Source organism: Furipterus horrens, unplaced genomic scaffold (genome assembly GCF_987537825.1).
Source record: "Furipterus horrens unplaced genomic scaffold, mFurHor1.1.pri manual_scaffold_3, whole genome shotgun sequence".
Classification (NCBI taxonomy): Eukaryota; Metazoa; Chordata; class Mammalia; order Chiroptera; family Furipteridae; genus Furipterus; species Furipterus horrens.
The window spans coordinates 142,999,222-143,019,217 of NW_028327173.1; the positions used below are offsets into that span (position 1 = coordinate 142,999,222).

At 36.5% G+C, this 19,996-nt stretch overlaps 1 non-coding gene across 1 annotated transcript; it reads right to left on the reverse strand.

The window, feature by feature from the left end:
- Positions 1-233: 233 nt before the first annotated feature.
- On the reverse strand, positions 234-397 carry LOC150016238 (U1 spliceosomal RNA). The gene has a single exon (XR_016510208.1). It is a non-coding gene; the product is annotated as a U1 spliceosomal RNA (small nuclear RNA).
- Positions 398-19,996: the final 19,599 nt, after the last annotated feature.

A 19,996-nucleotide genomic window follows, 5' to 3' on the forward strand; every position in this document is an offset into this window, starting at 1 on the left:
ACTTCCCAGCCTTCAGAACCATGAGAAATAAATATTTGTTATATAAGCCACCCAGGCTGTGGTGTTTCTGTTATAGTTGCCCTAATTAATGATCTGACTGAGATAACAGCCCTGTAATAAAGATGTCAGTTTGGTGTGATAGTTAATTTGAATATTAAAATAAGCTTGAATACATGTGTCAGTTTAGACAAATAAGTACTTGAGTTCTTTTTTTCTTTTTCTTTTCCTTTTTCCAGGAGAGAGTGTGAACACAGTCCCCTACTACCACAAATTCTGCAGTCGAGTTTCCCACATTTGGGGAAGTCACAGGGGTCAGCACATCCGGAGTGCAATAGATAAGCTTCGCCCTGGGAAAACCACCTTCGTGGTCATGGTATCTCCCCTGCCAGGTAAATATAGTGCTTGAATTCTTGAAGAAGATTATTCACCTTATGAAGTATCTACCACATGATTCTTTTAAATAGAAAGCTTTCAACATGATTTACTTTGCAGAGATTTTCAGAAGTATTTTATTGTGTAAAGAGAATTACACCTGAACATTTTTATTTAATTCAACAGTTTAATAGTGCTAAAGTAATATAACAAGATTTTCATGTAGAACAATTTTCATTCTTTGACATTATATTCTCTGTTGAGTTACATAGGTTATGTATCTCTTTAACAGTGAATTCACACTTACATTTGAATAAAATTTAAAATAGAATGAACAGAAATACTCTTAATGTAGTAGCCATAAAATGGCAGTTGTATATATTACTCACAGATATTGCATAGTTACCATGATAAGCTAAAACTATATGTTTCCTCTGAGGTTTTAAAGAACAGCGTGAAGAGCCATCTTTCTGGTTTTAGTATAGTCATGTCTGGAGGAAAGGGGGATAGTTGGGTAGTGCTTAACATCTTATTTTGCCTTGCCTTTTGATTACTGGAGCAGTGGTTGTAAAAAGAACACAAAGGCTACACCTTCTATAAAACTTGGTACATAATTTGGAATTTTTTATGAAGACGAATGCCAAACATGTTTCATCTATTAAAATTAGTTGCTTTTTAAGGAAAATATAAGGCTACAATTAATGTTAATGAAAATAATGTATCATCAGAACATAATCCATTAATTGTTGATTTTTCATGATAGTTTTTAGAAGTCTAGATTATACTCTATTGTCTCAAAAAATTAGAGACACATTTATGTTCTTTAGAGCTGGCATTATATCAAGTCATGAACTAATGAGAATTTTTCCTAAGAATGCAGTTTGTGAAAATACTGGTCTACAAAATGCTCTTCTTAGTTATGTGATATTTAGGGTAGCTACAGGTAGAAACATTCAGTTGTAACTAAATCAGAGAGCATTTTTCTTAGGGATGGCTGACTCTTGTCTTCAAGGAGACTACAGTCTTTGAGTGACATTGGTCTCATAGAGATCCTTTGCAAAAATATAAATATTGATACATGGCCTTGTGTTTCCCCAATGCCATGGCCCCTACCTCACACTTGACAAGTACAGTTATATAGTCCATAGCAGAAAGCTGGATTAAGTATTGTGACAGTAGACATAAATTTGCCCTTAACTCTACAAATTAGAAAGGCAACATAAATTCTACACTTGAGAAAGTATTAAGTATAAAAAAGATCAGAAATTATTGATGCTTTTAGTATATGTTTACTCTAACTTGAACTGTCTAGTGATGCATTCTCTCCTTTTGCAAGAATTAGACATCCTTACCCAAATAACTGAAATCATACTAAATGTCAAGAACTCAGCTAGAGAGACAAATTCACGTTTCATTAGCTGACTTCACTACCAGTACATTATTATATTGTAGCCATTTTACTAGATTACTACCACACTTGAGTTGTGTACCAACCATGTCTGTTTTAGAACAGTCTATCATATTAGAATAGATCACCATTCTGGCATTCTACAAATAAAAATAATTTATAAGGTCAAACACTTCAAAACGGTGTGCCTGACCGTTGGTGCAGCATAGATGAGGCCGAAAGTAACATGTTCAGTACAACAAATACTTGCGGTGCTATACTATAACTTCTAATGTGTCCCCTCAGCCACATGCACAAAAAAAAAATAGAGAAGCAATATTTCTGAGACAATATGTGCCATAAATTAGGTGGTGACCATTTGTTCCTACAAAAGTAATATTTTTCCATCTGCTGGCTAACAGCTTATGAATACAAACAGTGTATGATTCCCCGAATGCCTGTTTTAAAGTTTCAGTACAGTGTTTGTTGTGTCATTTTACTTCACTTACAGAGATTGTCATCTGAAACTGCCTGTTGTAGCAAAAAAGACAAAACTGGAACTATCCACCCCATCAGCTTGCAAGCCTACACATGTGTGTGAGTGTGTGTGTGTGTGTGATATTCTTTTCAGTGTCCCTTTAATTTCCCTCTGCCTTGGTCTCTTGACTCTCTGGAGCCACGACTGTGCCCATTGCTTACCTTCCTGCTTTTTAGTCAGCTGAGGCATGTGACCTCTACACATGCACACATCCTTTGCTGGCTGTTGGTCTTGTACAGGGTTTGTGTGTATACCCTCTTCTCTCTTACCGAAATGCAGTGTGGACCTCCTTGATTGCCCGAGGATACTCAGTTCTGGCTCTAAGCAGTCATAGCTCAGTCCTGGCCAGGAGAAAGTAACACTTATCTAACCCTATATAGACTTTCGGGGGCTGAAAACATTTAAATTTGGAAAATCCATCAGCATACTCTCTGCAAAAGTGGGAAAGAGTTAGTGTTTCCAGGATACCCCATGACTGAAGGGAATGGTACTGGGAGGAGAATTAAGGCATACTTTCCTGCCAGCTTTCTGATCTTCAGTAAACTTATTCTCATGACAACCAGAGTGATGCAAACAGACAAGAGGGAGGTGGGCAGGCACATGCTGGTGTAAGTGGATTGAGACCCTATTCTAATAGGCATTGTTTTAGCTCCCCCTTATAATGGACCTGTGATGTGTATTTGACCTTATTTTTGCTAAGAAGGTAACTGAGGCTCCTAGAAGTTTATGTGACATATCTAAAGTCACAGTTATTAAGTGACAGTTGGGGAGTTCTACCCAGGTCTGGATTTGTATGCACATAACCTTTCTATTATGTTAAAGCTGGCTCTGAGGATGCAAAATCAAGCATGAACAGAACAAACAACAATAACAGAATTTATTTAAAAACACTGAGAGTACGTAGGATGTGAACTACCAGCAGAATTAGGGAGAATTTTTCTTTTTGAAAAGGATTATATTAAGGGTGCACCTGTCCAAAAGATTATTTGATAGTATACTTAATCCACTGCCTGAGAAAGCATGGTTTAAGTTTTCCTTAAAACTTATAAAGTTTTAAATAAGATTTCAGGATAACAGGCTGTTTTTCAAGTTCTTGGCAAGGAGCTCCAGACAGCTGCTGCACTGTAGTCAGAGGACTAGCAGTTTCTGAGCATTCTGACTATTTGGTTAAACCTGGTCTCATGCCTTCTATCCAGTGAGGTTAGTGTGGCAAACTCACAGTAGCGATATTCCATTAGCCACGCTCAGAGCTCAGCATGCAAAGAAACACTTTGGGGTTGAACTGTCTGATTTGTGTCTACATGAGATTCAGTGAAGTTGATTTTCTAGTCATAACAAGATTTTTTAAAATGTTTTGAGCTGGACTAATTTGGTACATTTACTCCTAAAATATTTTTATTAAGGAAGAGAGAGTAAAGCTTAGCCTTTGCCTCTCCCCTTTGTACCATTAGCTATGTTTGAAGTAGATTTTAATGTTGTTTTTACCAAGGGTTCACCTTCAGACAGCATCTTTCATCACCAGGCTGGAGTCCTCGTTCAGCATTTTTAGAGCAGTCAGGGGTGAGGCCTTCCCGCTCCCACAGCCCCATTAATAAACGGAGAGCCGGCTTTGCCGCCACTGGCCGCGGCTCCGAGCGCAGCAGCCCATCACAGCGTGGTAGTAAATCAGCCCCGCGTGTTTTCCTAATTTTAGTTTGGTCTGACTTAATCCATCTAATAGGAAAAACATCTGGTCTTGTTTTACTTTTAATCTGTTCTTTACTTCAGGAACCTTATCGCCCTGGGACCAGGGAGTAACAAGAGGTCAGTTCTCCTACCTGGGCATGGCTACGCGTGGTCCATGTCTAATAAGGGCCTGCTTTCCATTTATGCTCCCCGGTCCTGTATAGGCCTTCATTAGCAATAATGCATGGACATCACCATCAGTTCGGGGTTGTACATTTTCTGATTAGTAGAAAGCCTGTGTTGTGACACATTTTGGGTCAGGGGGAGTCAGGTGTATATGTAATCTGGAGATGGGGAATGTATAGTTTTTTTTTTTTTTTTTTTTTTTCCAGTAATCAATTTGCAAAGATCTGAGTATTTAACAGCCTTTCTCTTAAGGATAAATATTCTAAAACATCGTGTCTGCGTTGAGTTTTCCTTTTACGTGGTTGTGTTATGGCATACAAAATATTATTTTTTTAAATGTATGGAAATATCTTAGAGGAAGCAATAAAATATTGTCATATGGAGTCGGTTTAGTTTCTGTTTATGTTAGGCAGGCAAGATAGCACAGCCTATTTAACCCTTTTGAAAGGACCATGGGTTGACTCCATTTCAACATTTTTTTACTACAGTTAGAAACTGTTTGGGTTTTAGAAATTATTTAAATGAAAAGAGACCAGGGGTCATCTGGTTTCCCAAACAGCGTTTGCTACTTTGTTTTTCTCTTGACAGTCAGCTCTGATTATTTTTCTACTTCCAGCTTCACCCCCTCCCTGATACCCTGTCTTCCAGAGCTTTTCCTCTCTCCCTTTGGTTTTTGGGAGAACTTTTGATACAGTGTGAAGATGGATTTTCCGATTGAACTGAGATCAATGGTTGCAAAGACGCCTAGCTCTCCACTTGGCTTTCTGCTCTGAATTGGTTAGAAAATCATGGACAGCAGACAATGTGAGGCAACAGGGGGACTCTATAGGGATTAACTTCGAAGAGCCCTGGACCTAAAAGCTCTTCCCAAATCTACAGTATGTTAGGGGACTTTCACTCCCCAAAGTAATGTCGCTATTTATGCACTCCTGCCTCTGCGTTCCTTTTAACTGGGGCCCTAGGAGGAGCTCATAAGCAACACTACTTTGGCAAGCAGGAATTAATTATTGAAATCAATTATTGTTGCTTTCCGATGACTGCAGTCAGTCCTTAGCGAGTTGACATAAAAACTACTTGTCTCAATGGCAGTCTCTGTGAAAAGAGATTGAAATCAATCAAAAAAAAGGGACTGGCTTTCGGTGTGGTTCCATTTCTCAAAAACTTTACTACTTTGGAGTTTAAAAAAAGAAAATATTTTAACTCTTTTCTTCCATGGATGGAGAATTATGTTTCCTACATAGTAAAAGGATTTTTCTCAAAATATAGAAAGTTGTTTTGAATTTCTAATAGGGGTAACTATTAACACTGATTTGAAATCGGCTCTAACCTGGGCAGCGTTGTTATCTGCAGGCTAAACCAGTATCTCTTGAGTTTGCTGTCTGTATTCCTTGCCTCCTAACCTTTGCTAGGTACTCCCCTCCTATTTTCATTTGTTTACCTTGGAAACATTAAGGATTTACTGGGCAGGAACTCTCTAATGGCTAAGGTAGTTTTCCATTAGTAGACTTTTTAATACATAGGAATAATATAGATGAACATTCGAAGGGAGTATTTCACAGGGCTCTCTGGGAACAGGTGTCATGTCACGGGTAAGAAAAGTTAAATGTGAACACACTTCCAAATATTTCAAGCGGGGCCATCAACTTTTTTCAATCATAAAGCCAACTCATTATCTATGCTAAGCTGATTGATTAGCTTTTCTAATTAAAAATAGTATGATTCTTAGGAAAAAAAAAAAAACAGAGCTCAAGACTGAAATATACACTTATCCTCCAGATCTATAAGTCAATGGCAGACAAAATGTGAGGCCCCCAACAAGCTTGAGGCCCTACTGACATCTGAAACTACAAGTTAAACGGAGTGCTTTTGAGGCAAACATTAAGAGAAAGGGAGATCATTTCCCCTTAGAATAGATAGAATTCCCCTGGACCAGGAGGAGGAGGAGAGTTTCAGAATAGTAAGGAGAGCAGTGAGGTCAGGTAGCTCCTGGGAAATGGGGTCCCACAGTCTGGACAGATGAAATGACCCCAAAGAGGAAATGGCTGAAGTATGCTTCTAAGCAGCCTCACAGAGATGCCCAGGCAAGTCCCTGCAGGGAGACCTGCTGGTCCAGGGAGCCTTGTGGACAGGTCAACCACAAACTATGTGATTGCTAGTCATCACTCTTTCCCTCCATTCCTACGTATAATTTTAAAACTACTCTGGCTCGCTGTAAATCTCCTGGGACTTAACCAACTCTGAGGAAGAGGAGTGGAAACGCACCAAAATATTGTAATTAAAATTTCTGCTAACTAAGCAGAATCAAGAGCTAGGGCTTAAAAGGGAAAGGAAGTTGGTTTATAGAAAAATGAGATAATGTGTATTTCTTGCACTCCAAACATATGGGCTGTGATTTCTACCTGTTGCAAATTCCATCATTCATTCATATCCATTCAAATCCTTCCCAAATGTCTGCGACTCTGGAGTGGCTATGGCTTGTCTCCTTTCTGCTGTCCTTTTTAGAGCTCACTGTTAGCAGGGACTTATGGCACCTGAAAATTATTGCTATGTAATCTGGATCCTTAATAGAAATTCCAGGAAGCTCAGTTCTGGGCAGCAAATGTGAACTGAAGGGAAATAAATATTCCTTTCTCGGGGTCAAGAGGAGTCATGAGTAATTTAATGTTAGCATCCTCCCTTGTCCCTGGTTCTCTCTGGAGTCCATGACAATTGTTAGGGATGGGTCTCTGTCTCTTGCCTTAAAACATATAGGGAATGTGTGATTTCTCATTCTTTTCTCTACAGCTGTATAGTTACTTCATGGAGATTTCTTCTTCTGCCTTCTTTCTTAGATCTCAATTATCTCTACATATAGCCAAGTGAATAAACAACAAATATTTAATAATTTTCGCTGTATAAAGTGCCTTTTACAGACTGCCCTAGAAGTGTTCAATGTAATAATACAAAACATTAAATGAGTGGGAGAGAGGCTGAGTGATGAGGGAAGATGAGTGATATGGATGTGCTGAGTTCAGAAATAACACTCAGCACAGCTACCCCTGGAACATCGGTTTAGGATTTGGCAATAGGCTCAGCAGTTAACATTTCCAAAGCAGGAAATTTGAATTCAGATGTATGAAATTATTCAATCACTTGCCATGGTTTTATTTTATTATGCCAACATTCCCCCTCCCCCCGAAACTGCCTATTAAAGACAAAGCAAAATAGAAGTGTTGCTAAGATTTTCTTTATTAAGGCAGGGCCTCAGGAGTATGATTCCACATTGTGAGAGTTAATGCTTCCTTACTGGCTGACTGGGAACCATGTGAAGAGTTTGAAACTTGTTATTTTCACATTGGTACTGTACATATGTCTTCAGGCTGGGGGAGCTTCATAAACAACACATTTTGATCTGAGCAGATGTACTGCATCTCTAGAGGTTAGGAAGTTCATTATTACAGACAGCCCACCTAACATCCATTTGGTTAAACTCCATTAGGTGTATTAAAATACAATGCGAGATGTCTGAATGAAAAGTTTATTTGGTGACCAGTAGGATATTCACATCCCCTCCAGACGAAGAAAAGTTTAGTCTCAATAGCAGTGGCCACATTCAAGTGATATATATTTGTAATATTGACTACTATGTGGGTACTGCTGATGGCTTTTACTGATTCTTAAAATAAATGTCTTCTAGCAGTACTTAATAGATTCCAGGGAGGAACTAATATTATTCTCCTTTTAGGGTAGAAGGGAAATATGGAAGCAGACAAGGGGGATACATGATATTCTCATATGCTTTTGATTCATGTTTCACCTACATAGTTACTGTGCTCTAGCAGAAACGATTCTGTTCTTCCAGGAAAACAAAAACAACAACAACAAAAAACGCTTTAGAATTAGCTGGACAGCAAATGATATCCCTTAAAGTAAAGGTCTTAAAGAGGAAATTATAAAAATAATTTTTTTTTCGAATGAAATATGACTCCTAGGGTAGTGATCAATTTTTAGTTGAGAGGTAGTGAATGGAGGTTAAATCATGATTCACACTTTCCCTTGTGATCATCAAATCAGCACTCTTAAATTATCTTCCTTACAGGTTCAAAGTCTCTTGTTGTTTTATGCTTCTGCAATGTCCCTGGTGCTAGCATATTAATGGTCTTTGCCATTTGTAGAGTAGCAAGCTGCCAGATCAATAAGCATGCTTAGCTGCTTGCCATTAAAATTGATCTGTACCATCCTTCCGATTGACGTCATATCCAGCTGTAAATACCATCAAGTAAGCTGTCAAGTCATTTTCATTATAAGTGTTTTTCATTTCAGAAGATGGACTCCAGTTGGACAGTGTGTTAGGATTTTTCTTCATTATTTCTGACATTTCCCCAATAGCATCAAGCATATCTTTAAAGGAAAATCAGCATTGGCCAGTAACTTTTAAAATGGAGGGAGAACTAACAACAGCAGCAACAACAACAAACAAACAGAAAAGGCTGAACAACTATAGAGTAACATCTTTGCAAGCTAGGATTTCAGAAATTTCTCTCAAAATCTAAAGTAGCAAGACTTGGATGTTCTCTCTAACATGTGAACCAGGCCCAGGAGGTCTTGATGAGTGTCTGGACTTACATAAAGAAAAGTATAGGGTTATATCTTTAGAAAGATACATTTTTCAACAGAGTTTAGCATTGGGACTTCAAAGGTGTATTTGTTTATGTGATAGTTGACCAAAAATTTTTTCTGAGAAAAATTCTGGTATTTTTTGTAAACCATCTTGAGAATTACTGTCACATGATGGTGAGGGTACCCACCTGACGCGAAAATTCTGAACAGATCACAATTTTTCTAATAAAGTGCTAAACTTACCACATACTTTTGGTTTTTAAAGAATATTCTCTATTCTCAAATAGCAATAGAGAATATAGATCCCTAGGACTTTGTATGCCATCCAGCTCCCACTGGAAGTCTGAGAAGAGAAGTGGTATTAATTGTAGATGATTTAAAGCTCATATATTCCTCTAAGAATTCTAAACTGGTGTAGACATAGTAGAATATATATGTGTTTATTTGTACATATGACTTATAAATTTTAAAAACATGAATATATTAGGGTTGACAAGATGCACACAAAATATGGAGAGCATTTTGATTTGTTAGGATGTCTGATATGACACACTTGGACTGTGTTTATCTTTTCACAGAATTATCATTACTCAATTGTTTTGTTCTGTTTTTCACACTAGGACTCAATTTTATTAAAATTAAAAGCTAGTACAAGAAACGGTTCTATAAAACTCATAGCTAAATTTGTTACAAAAATAATAAAGATTACATTCCATATCACTCTCTACATTTAGAGTTTAATGTTAAACAAACATTGTTTTTAATGAGAATCTAGAATCGTCATCTTTGTTGATAATATAAATTGTTTAGCTGATATGTTCCTTTAGTTTTGTTTTCTAGGAAGCTCAGAATTAAATTTGAAATGTACAATAGAAAATAAAATAGGTATGAACATAGCATATATGAACATATAGCATATATGTGTTCTGCATCTATGTGGTCTTGATTTTTTATCTTTATTATTATTACTGCTTTATATAATTTCCTTTTAAACTACCTCAAATCCTTTGTTAAGAGAGGCAGGGTATAAGCAATTACAAACAAAAATATTGTTTATCAAGGTGACAGTTTGTAATGCCTTAAAAACTTGTCACTTTCTATAAAAATGAAAACCATGAATTATTCACTTCAAGAAAGTCTATGTTCTTGACAGAATGTACAAAATTTATAGTACTAATAAGACCTAAACTGTGAATGCCTACTTAGTAATAGATGCTAGAATATTTATTATACCTTTGCTAATCTTTCCAACCATCTTGCAAATAGAAACAGTGTGTCCACATTTTCTGAGGGTCAGAGAGTTTGAGTGACTTATTTAAGGTCACCTACCTGGTAGCTGACAAAGCTATGGCTCAAATTCCTCACATGAAGTGGACAAATAAACTTTAGACTATTGGTTGCAGTCTGGTGTACTTTAAATTATAGGAATGATCAATTCCATTTCTTGTCTATCTTTTTGTCCTTGGGTGCCAGTGTCTAGCAGAGTAAATGCTAAAGAGTGCTTGATGCATAATCAAAAGAACAAATGAGTAAACAAATTATGAGTAATATAACAAGTAGCAGAAGTCATATGATACAAAATATGATGAATAATATAATTACATAATAAATATAATAATAACAATTATTTAATGAAATATTTAGGTTCATGTTAATATTTGTATTATTGATGTTACATGTTATATTTAAAGTGATAGGTACCTATTACTTCACGAGCATTTCATAGGTAATTTTATACAAATCATTACACTGAATTTCACAGATGATCTGTGAGACAGATGTCTGAAAAACCAACCACAGAAATCACAAAGTGACTAGATGAAGATGTTAAGTGTTAGGGTTGGGATTTGAATCCCTGTTTAAATTTAAAGCTCATGATCAAATAAAACTTTGCAGATATATGATTTTAATTTAATTGGTCTCTTATTTAATTCCATATTTTATAAATTACTCCACCCACTCACAACTAGATATCAAATTAGTTGTTCACTCTTTCTCCAGACACTTTCTTTACTTGCCTCCCACTACCCCAGACTCTCAAGATTCTCTCTGCTTCACTGGTCAATTCCTCTGTCTTTTATGTTGATTCCTCCTCTTTTCTTCAAGGAGAATGCTGGTGTGATCTAGTGCTTAGCACTCATTCCCTCCATGATATTCAGTATTATGGCTTTAAATATGACTTTTAGGCCCAGACTCCCAAATTTAAATATCTGGCTCCAGACCCCTTTCCTCCAGATTCATAAGTTCAACTGCCTACTTGAACATTTTTTGGATATCTGATAACCCTCAAACTCAACATGCCCGAATATGAATATCATATTTTTCCTCCTAAACCTGCTTAGTCTCAGTTTCCCCATCTCAGTAAAAGGCAACATCATCCTCCCAAGAGCTCAGGCCAAAGAACTTGATGTCATCCTTCAACTCTCTTTCTCTTTTGCATATCCCACATCCACTGCATTTTCAAATCCTAAAATATATTCAGAAGTGGATCATGTGATCAAGTTTTATTGTCCATAGAGCTATCACCCTGACCTGAGGCCTTATCATTTCTCTTCTGGATTATCCCAAATCCCTTCCTCACTGGTCTCTCTCCTGCTACCTCTCTTCCTTTCCATCAGTCGTCGGCAGCCGTCCGTCTCGAGAGATGATGGTGTAGCTTCTTAAGAGTCTATCTGCACTGCCGAGAATGGCTGTGCAGTCCGACTCGGGAGTGACATGGTATCTGTCTCCTCCCGTGTTGAATCGACATCTTGTGATGACGCTGAAGCTACAGAGCCTGGGCAGGGTGATATGGAGGGTCTGCTGTTGCCCATGCAGCAGACCCCCCCTCTCTTCGCAGCTGAAGGATCCAAGGGAAAGACGGAGTCAATACAGCTTGGCTTCAGGTGCGCCGCAGGAGTTGCCGGTGTTGACTACAACGTCAAACCGCCTTAGGGACTCCGGCTCCGGATTTTCTGTCGGGGTTTACTCCCTTAGCCTTTCCCCTGAAGAGGTATGCCACAAGGCAGCGGAGGTTTTTTGGAGTCAGAGTTTTCCTTCTCTGATGTACCCTGACTGGAAGATCGAACCAGCGACACTTAGCTCGCAGGCCGACGCTCAATCCACTGAGCTAAACCAGCCAGGGCATTATATATATATATATATATATAATATATATATATATATATTATATATATATATGTTTAGCTGCCTTAAAAAAAAAAATAGAAAAGACAGGAACAACTACCAAACCAACCAAAAACATTGAAAATGTCAAGACTGGTATTAAGCAATCTTGCAAAGCTCTTAGCTACATTACAAAAAAAACCAAACTGTACACATTTATAAATAAACAGTTTCTCCACCAGTTATACCAAAGTTTCTTTCCGTTTGCCACTGAACTGGGCTTTGTCCCTTGCTTTTCAGAAGCAGCAGTGGTTCAACTGCATTCGCAGCGCTATCACCCCTTTCCAGCAGGCCACTAGTTCAACCGAGCTGCAGGGTTTGCCAGAGCTCCACGAGGAGTATGAAGAGAACAACTCCTCTGCCATGAATATCAGGGCCCAGAGAAGGGCATCCACAGTGTCCAGTGTAACACAGGTTGAAGTTGATGGAGATGCTTCAGAATGTGGCTCCACAGTGCACACAGCAGACAACATTAAGAGTGTCAAAGCACAGCGAACACAGTGTGGCTTTCCATCAGTACAGCAGCCATAACGACCCTTCTGAGACATAAGTAACATCACATCAGTTCCATGCCTAAGACCATGTAATACTTCTGTGTTTTATTCAAGGAAAAATTCAGAATTGTAAAAGTGTTGACAATTGTTTGCAAGCTCCACATGTTCTGGCCCTCCATTTTAAAAAATATCCTTTTTTATTTTTTTATTTTTTTTAACTTGTCTCATGATCCTTGCTGTTCCTTGAATATGCCAGGTTGGTATTCATCTTAGAATTTTTCTCTGTATCTTCTGTCTAACTTAAGGACATTTTAAAATTTAATCTTTATTATATTTTTCCACTACCATTTAATCCCCTTGTACCCACCTCCCCACAGCAATCACCACACTGCCGTCCATGTCCATTCATCCTTTTTCCTTATAGCTCAATCCCTCCAATCCCCGACAACCCCTGCCCACTAGCTGTCATCTGCTCTCCATCTATAAGTCTGTTTCAGTTTTGCTTGTTACTTCAGTTTGTTCATTAGATTCCACATATGAGTGAAATTATATGGTATTTGTCTTTCTCTGACTGGCTTATTTCACTTAGCATAATGTTCTCCAGGTCCATCATACTGTTGCAAAGGGTAAAATTATCTTCTTTTTTACAACTGAGAATTCCATTGTGTAAATGTCCCACAGTTGTTTTACCCACTCATCTGTAGATGGACACATGGGCTGCTTCCATATCTAAGTGACTGTAAACAATGCTGGAATGAACATAAGGATGTTTATGTTCTTTTAAATTCGTGTTTTGGGTTCCTTCAGATATATTCCATGAAGTGGGATCACTGGGTAAAAAGGCAGATCTGCTTTTAATTTTTTGAGATATCTCTGTACTGCTTTCCACAGTGGCTGCACCAGTCTGCGTTCCCACCAACAGTGCAAAAGGGTTTGCCTTTCTCCACATCCTTGCCAGCACTTTTGTTTGTTGATTTATTGATGATGGTCATTCTGATGGGTATGAGAGAGTCGCTCAATGTCGTGTCAATTTGCATTTCTCTGATGATTAGTGACATTGAGCATCTTTTCATATGTCTGTTGGCCATCTGTATATTTTAAATGCGACTTTCTTAATAAGGCCTACCCTGATCCTTCTAGTTAAAATTGCACACTTTCTTCTAATTACCTATACCCTGATCTACTTCTTTTTTTGATTGTCAATTTACTTCTAATATAATATTTTACTTATTTATTTTGCTTATTTTTTTTCTATGTCAATATGCCACAATATAAACTCCTCAAGGGCAGAGGTAGTGGTTTTATTTATTGATATATCCCAGTCCTCTAGAACAGTGCATGGGTCCTAGTATGTGCACAATAAATAATCGTTAAATGAAAAAATTAATTTACACGTGAAAAATTGCACTGCCTTTTTGCAGTTACCGTAGGTTCATTGTCAACTATTCTAGGGCAAATTGCAACTGACTTTTTCTAATTATAGGCAGTTACTATAGGCAGGTTCATACCATACCCTATGCTTAAGGTTAAGTCAGAGATGTTTGAACACAGTGTGTTCATTTGACCAAAGACATCCCTAAACCTGTTAGGGGGCACATAGATGCATGCCCTTTTCTTGCCACTTGACATTTTGCCACTCCGCTCATTGATTATATGATAAAATGGAGCACTGCTTATTACAATGGTTTCTGCTTATGTTTTAGCAGATACAGCCATGGCAAACAGGACTTCTCTTCCTGGCATTCATTTTCAACATCTTGCTTTGGAAAGGTATTGTCTAAGTGTGAAGACTATCTAGAACATGTATTTCTTTTTTTATTTTTTAATCAGAATCTCATACACATCTGACTTTAATTTTCACTTTTAGATATTTTATCTCAATCCTAACTAACAGGTTGTAATTCACATATGATCCTTCATTGGTCATTAGGAAACCTCCTGATAATTTTTCTTTTTATGTGCAGGCACAAAAATTTAAATACATTTTAAATGAAAATATCACTCCCATACCACAAATATTTTTATTTTAATGTATTATTATAAGCTTTTGTCTAGCTATATGTATATTTTTCATAGTTGAATCTGTAGCATTTGTTGAAATTTAATGTTGATTATTTTTCCAAACATGACCTTCACTTGCCAGGCAACCATCTACATGGCTTAATGCTGAAGCACTGAGTTTCATAAAACTAGAATCCAGTAACTAGAGGGAAACCCATAGAAAAGGGCAAAATTCTCCCTATAATAGATTTTTCCTTCAATTTAGTGCATTTGTTTCCTTTTAAGCATCAGAATAAATTTCCTCTTTAGCCATGAACAGAAAATGAAGTGATTACATTTGTGATGAGTGTTATTAAGTACCCCAAACTAAAAATCATTTTTCTAGGTCTGAAACATAGAGTGACAAAATCTTAGTATTTTTTTAGAATTTCACATATTATTTTTAAGGAATATGTTAGAATTTAATTTATTACTTTAGTGTTAATACTTCTCCTTCTCAAAAATAGTAGGTATTCTCTTTTAATAAATTACTTAATTTTCTTTAGTCTTGATTAACAATTTATATTGTCTTGGGTTTTTAATCTGTTTTGTGAGTTTACCCCACTCCCCAAGCTCTGTATTCATTCTGCTAGGTTGAATTGATTCACCCTCAATTAATTCATTTGCAATTAATTAATTAATTCCTCCTTGACAACTGCCTTAGTGGCATCACAACTCATATTAATGGTGGTGTGCGTTTTCTAATTAAAAATCAATATGAAGTTCCTAATGACATAGTCTTATCTACTAGACATATGGAAATACTAGATAGGAAACATTCTGATTTTAGACCAAGATCCATATGACCTCATAGCATTTGATAGTATAACTGTAGTAAAAATACTTCTTTTATATCTTAAAATATAATATGAGCAAGATCATTTATACAGCAGTCACTATACATATACCCTAGTAATAAACACATTGTTTAGAAGTTAAAATGACATTGGCCTTCTCAATCAATGAATTATTCTCACTCTATACACGTTATTCACTTTAGAATTTAAAGATATATCATACATTCGTCCAAATGCCATTTAATTTATCAGAGTTTACCATGATAAACATTCTAAATTTGTTGCAAATATTGTTAAATTTGTAGAGTAAAGGTTTCATGTTAAAAGACTTTTTAGTTTCATTTGTGAATCTGGCACTGACCTAAAATAATGTATTAGGAGATGACATTACTTTTGTATCCATCTCTAGTGGAGCAGCACTGATAAAATTTTATAGTGCTTGGGTGTAGATTAAGTTATAGTCCCCTCCCAGTTAAAGAACGGCCAGTTTATCATATAATGTATTGCAGAGAAAACAGAGACCTCCTTTGATATTGGTTGAAATTTAGCACAGAATTTTATATAGGCTTTGTCTAGCTGATTCTCACAGCTGTAATTTTAAAAAGATTTTTCAGATCATGGGCATTAAGCTTAAGAGAAGCTTTGCCTTTTTGAGAAGACCAAAAAATCTAAAATGTGCTTTCAACAACCCAATTTTCTACAAACATGTTGCTCTATGCTTGTTTCTCTGACCCAATTTCCTTAGCAAACCTTGTAATTTCTCCTTTTGCTTTTTGAATATAGATGCTTCATATTAAAAATCAACTTATTCAGATACCATCACAGTCTCTATATAAACCTAACTAATCAATATTAAAAACTGTGCTTAATTTATGTGAAGCTCTGCATGAAAAGCTATGTAAAATCCAAAGAAGTTCCTGCTCTCGGGGAGTTGATGTGTCCATTTTCTTCTCAATGTCTGTTTCTCCATGCTCACTACTCAGAAATGGTCAATTTTGATCTTTATAAAAAAAGACCCCATTTTTTTTCATTCACATCCTTTCTTGGAGCTTCTTTTTGACTATTCTTATTTATTTGTATTAACTCTTGTCACAATATTTTACTCCTGAATTTAGAAGAGTTTCTTTTTATGCCTAGTCCTTTAGTTTATTCTCTTTAATGAACCACTGAACAACATAACCCCTGTCTCATATGTAGAGCAGTTAAATCATATCTTATATGGAATAGTGAAATCTTACTTCAGTACCAACACAAAACAAGCAGACACTAGTTCCATAATGTGTCTGTGGGATGCAATTCCAGTTATTTGTCCCTTGAGAATAATTGGTTATACAACATAGAGAAAAAGCACCTTTCAAGGGAATAGCCTAACACAGGCATTTCTCCCTGTCAGAGCCAATATTAATCTGTTGAAACCTACATGGAGGGTAATTCTAGTAAATCTGGTGACCAGGGTAGTTTCTTCATTCAACGACACATACTAAAAAAGCAAATCAACTTTTTAGGTTTAGAAGACTCTTGGGCTTTCTGTTTTTAATCAGGCTGCTGATATTTTTTCCCAGTTGCTACTACCACCAAACACAGGCACACAACTCTGGCATGCACTATTCATTATCAGAACTAGCTACTCACATTGACTTTTCACTGGTGTGCATTGAAACACCGGGATCGATCTTGAGGTTCTAAGAGTGATTATTAAGATCACTGATATGGTAGTATTCTTGATTATAAAAATAATATCCATAAAGCAATGTGACCATTTCTTGCTCTCCTGCATTGTTTTTCTCTAGTCCCATAGATGATTACATTTTTCATTTTAAAGATTTAGAAAATAGGACAGAGTAAATAACTTCAGAAATACAAATCGTATATTATATTTAGTTGTAAATAGGATGTCTTCCCATCCTGTTTCACTTCTCCTCGAAGGCAAACGTTGTTCTTGGTTTCTTACATCTTTCCATGTTCATTACATAGTCTTTACATATCTCTGTCTCTGTCTATCAATCTGTTCTTCATCCTTTAAAAAACCCAGATAGTGACAGGTTATACACATTATTACTAAGTGAATTTTGTAATCTAGAAAGTATCTGTTGAACAATTGCAACTAATTTATGTAGGTACACACCTCGAAGAGGTGGAACATAACTAACTACTCCTTAAGAATGAGCCATTCTTAAAAAATACAGTATGAGAGAAAATATAAAAGGGAAGAGTAACTTAGAGTGGAGAAAACTGACAAACATTACTCTAGCCAGGTGATTAAGGTTAAATAATAATTCGTGTTGATAAGTCATCAGTCATTAGGTATCATGTTGATAGCAAATATCCTTAATGTCATTTGATGAGAACAGCAATTTACCTCTTCTTTCCCAAATTTTATAGCTCCTGTCTCACCAGAAGAAACAGCAGACAAACCCAAATTAAAGAACATGTGTAAAACACCGGACCAGTATGCCTCAAAACAGTGAAGGTCATAGAAAGCAAGAGAAGTCCAAGCAACCTTCACAGTCTAGAGGAGCTTAAGGAAACTTTATAACTAAATATAAGGTCAGTCGTATTCTATATGGGGTCCTAGAACAGAATAAGGACTTCAGGTAAAAATTAAGGACATTTAAATAAAGTATTGACCTTAGTTATCACTGACTATTTTTATTAGTTGTGACGACTATAATAACTGGGTATAGGGTATATGGGTACTCTCTGTAGCATTCCTGCAATTTTCCTGTCGTTCTAAAATTATTCTAAAATACAAAATTTATTAACTATTTAAAGAAGTATCCATTGCACACATCTATATTTATATTGTTTACAATCATAACCTACTCACTATAAGCATTTATGTATTTTAGATAATGATTTAACTTTTGGAAGTAAATTATAATTTTATATAGAATGTATGAATATTCAGGATTACTCTGTAGACTTGGTTATCCTCTTAATCATCTTCAATTTTATATAGTATGTGACTAAAGAAATGTAAGTAAGTAAGCATGCTTCATTTATAACAAAAGTATTAGAAAATAAACTTTGTAAATAATTTCCACAGCCCAGAGTATCTACATTTACATTATTCTTGGACTATGTAGTATTTAACATTTTCATCAATGATGTAGATTTAGTTCTTCAATGGTAAATATAACTCACTTCGGATTCTAAGACTGGGTAATAGTTTAAACTCACAAAAGAAAAAAATAATATATGTATTTGGAAAAGTTTGGCTGGATTTAAGCATAGCTGTAGAATTAACTGTGTATTACTGGGCATAATAATTTGACCCCAAATCAATAGTACACAATATTTTACAATAAGCTGCTAGTGCGGGGTGGGTAACTGGTGGACTAACAACACGTAACGCATGTCTAGGGTACAGCTAATCAGGGTCCTGAGCAGAAGCATAGTGCTTATCAGGCTGGTCAAACAGGGACAGAAGTGGCTGTGGAAACCACACCTTCCCAGAAAAACCAGCTGCAGATGTGGGAGGATTTATAGTGAGGTAGATGAAAATTGGTATATACAGAGAGGGAAAGGAACAGAGTTGGGACTGTTCAGCCAGAAATAATTTGGAAATTCATTTACAGAAGACCATAGGATCAATAAGAATGTCAACATCTAGACCGTTTGCCAGAAAGACCTATTTTCATATCTTTGTACTTTTATAAATGATGTTATCTCTACTTGGAACACTCTTCTTCCCCTTGTTCCTTCTTTACTAGAGTATTACCTTTTGGGGGTGGAGGGAAGGCCCCTAAACCTCCAGGTTGAGTTAGGTGCCCCTCCTTTGTGCCTTTATTGTATCCTGAAGTTTCTATCTATTAGAGACAGATCTGTTGACCTGAACTGTGTCTGTTTATCTGTGTATCTCCTGCAATTGTTATTGAATTCCTTCCTGGCATGGATTCTGCCTTTTTGCTGTTTGAGTTTCTGTGCTCCATGCCTAAGACAATGAGCAATCACAGTAAATACTCTTCCTGCCTGCAGAATAGAAAGATTAGCAAAAATGACCCAGGGCATCCATGTTGAGGCCACTCAAGTGTTTTACAGGTTATCAACAGAGAAAGACCTAGAATCTAACATTTGTGATGTGGTACAGGCACCATGAGCCACGAGGCAATCAATCCTTGATTAATACCTTCCATTACTCAGATCCTTACACTTGACCTACACACTATCTGCAGACACTTAACCCAAAGCAGATCTTAGGGAACTGAAAGGAACCAGTGAGACAAAGATGACAAACTGTAGGGAAACAAGACTTGAGCAGAAAGGATAAAAAAATTGGTACTTTATTTCTTTAGAGGCCTCAAAGAGAAGGCAATTGGATAAAAATCTTTAAGGCTAGGCAAGGATTTTCCATCTGAACTGAAGATGGAAGAACAGAAAATGAACCCAAACTTTAGTACAAAGAAAAATTATCCATCAGTTACAATAGTTGATCATTAAGTTACATTCTGGGAAGTGGTCATACAACTATATTCTGGATAGATTTTTATTGACTGGAGTTGGTTTATGCTTAATCTGTGTGAAGTTGAGTCAGGAGCAAAGTGATTGCAAAATGCTTTGTCCAGTCCTAAGATTCAATGATTCAGTGATGAGAGGACATTTCTACTTATAACATTCATCCTGGAGATGTGTGATTCTCAAAGCAAACTTTAAGATAAAACATTACAGTTTGGGTCTTTTCAAATAATCTCCTCTAAATTGTTCCACACACTTGAGCCTCTGATGGTCATGAATCACTGCTTATCTCTTAGAA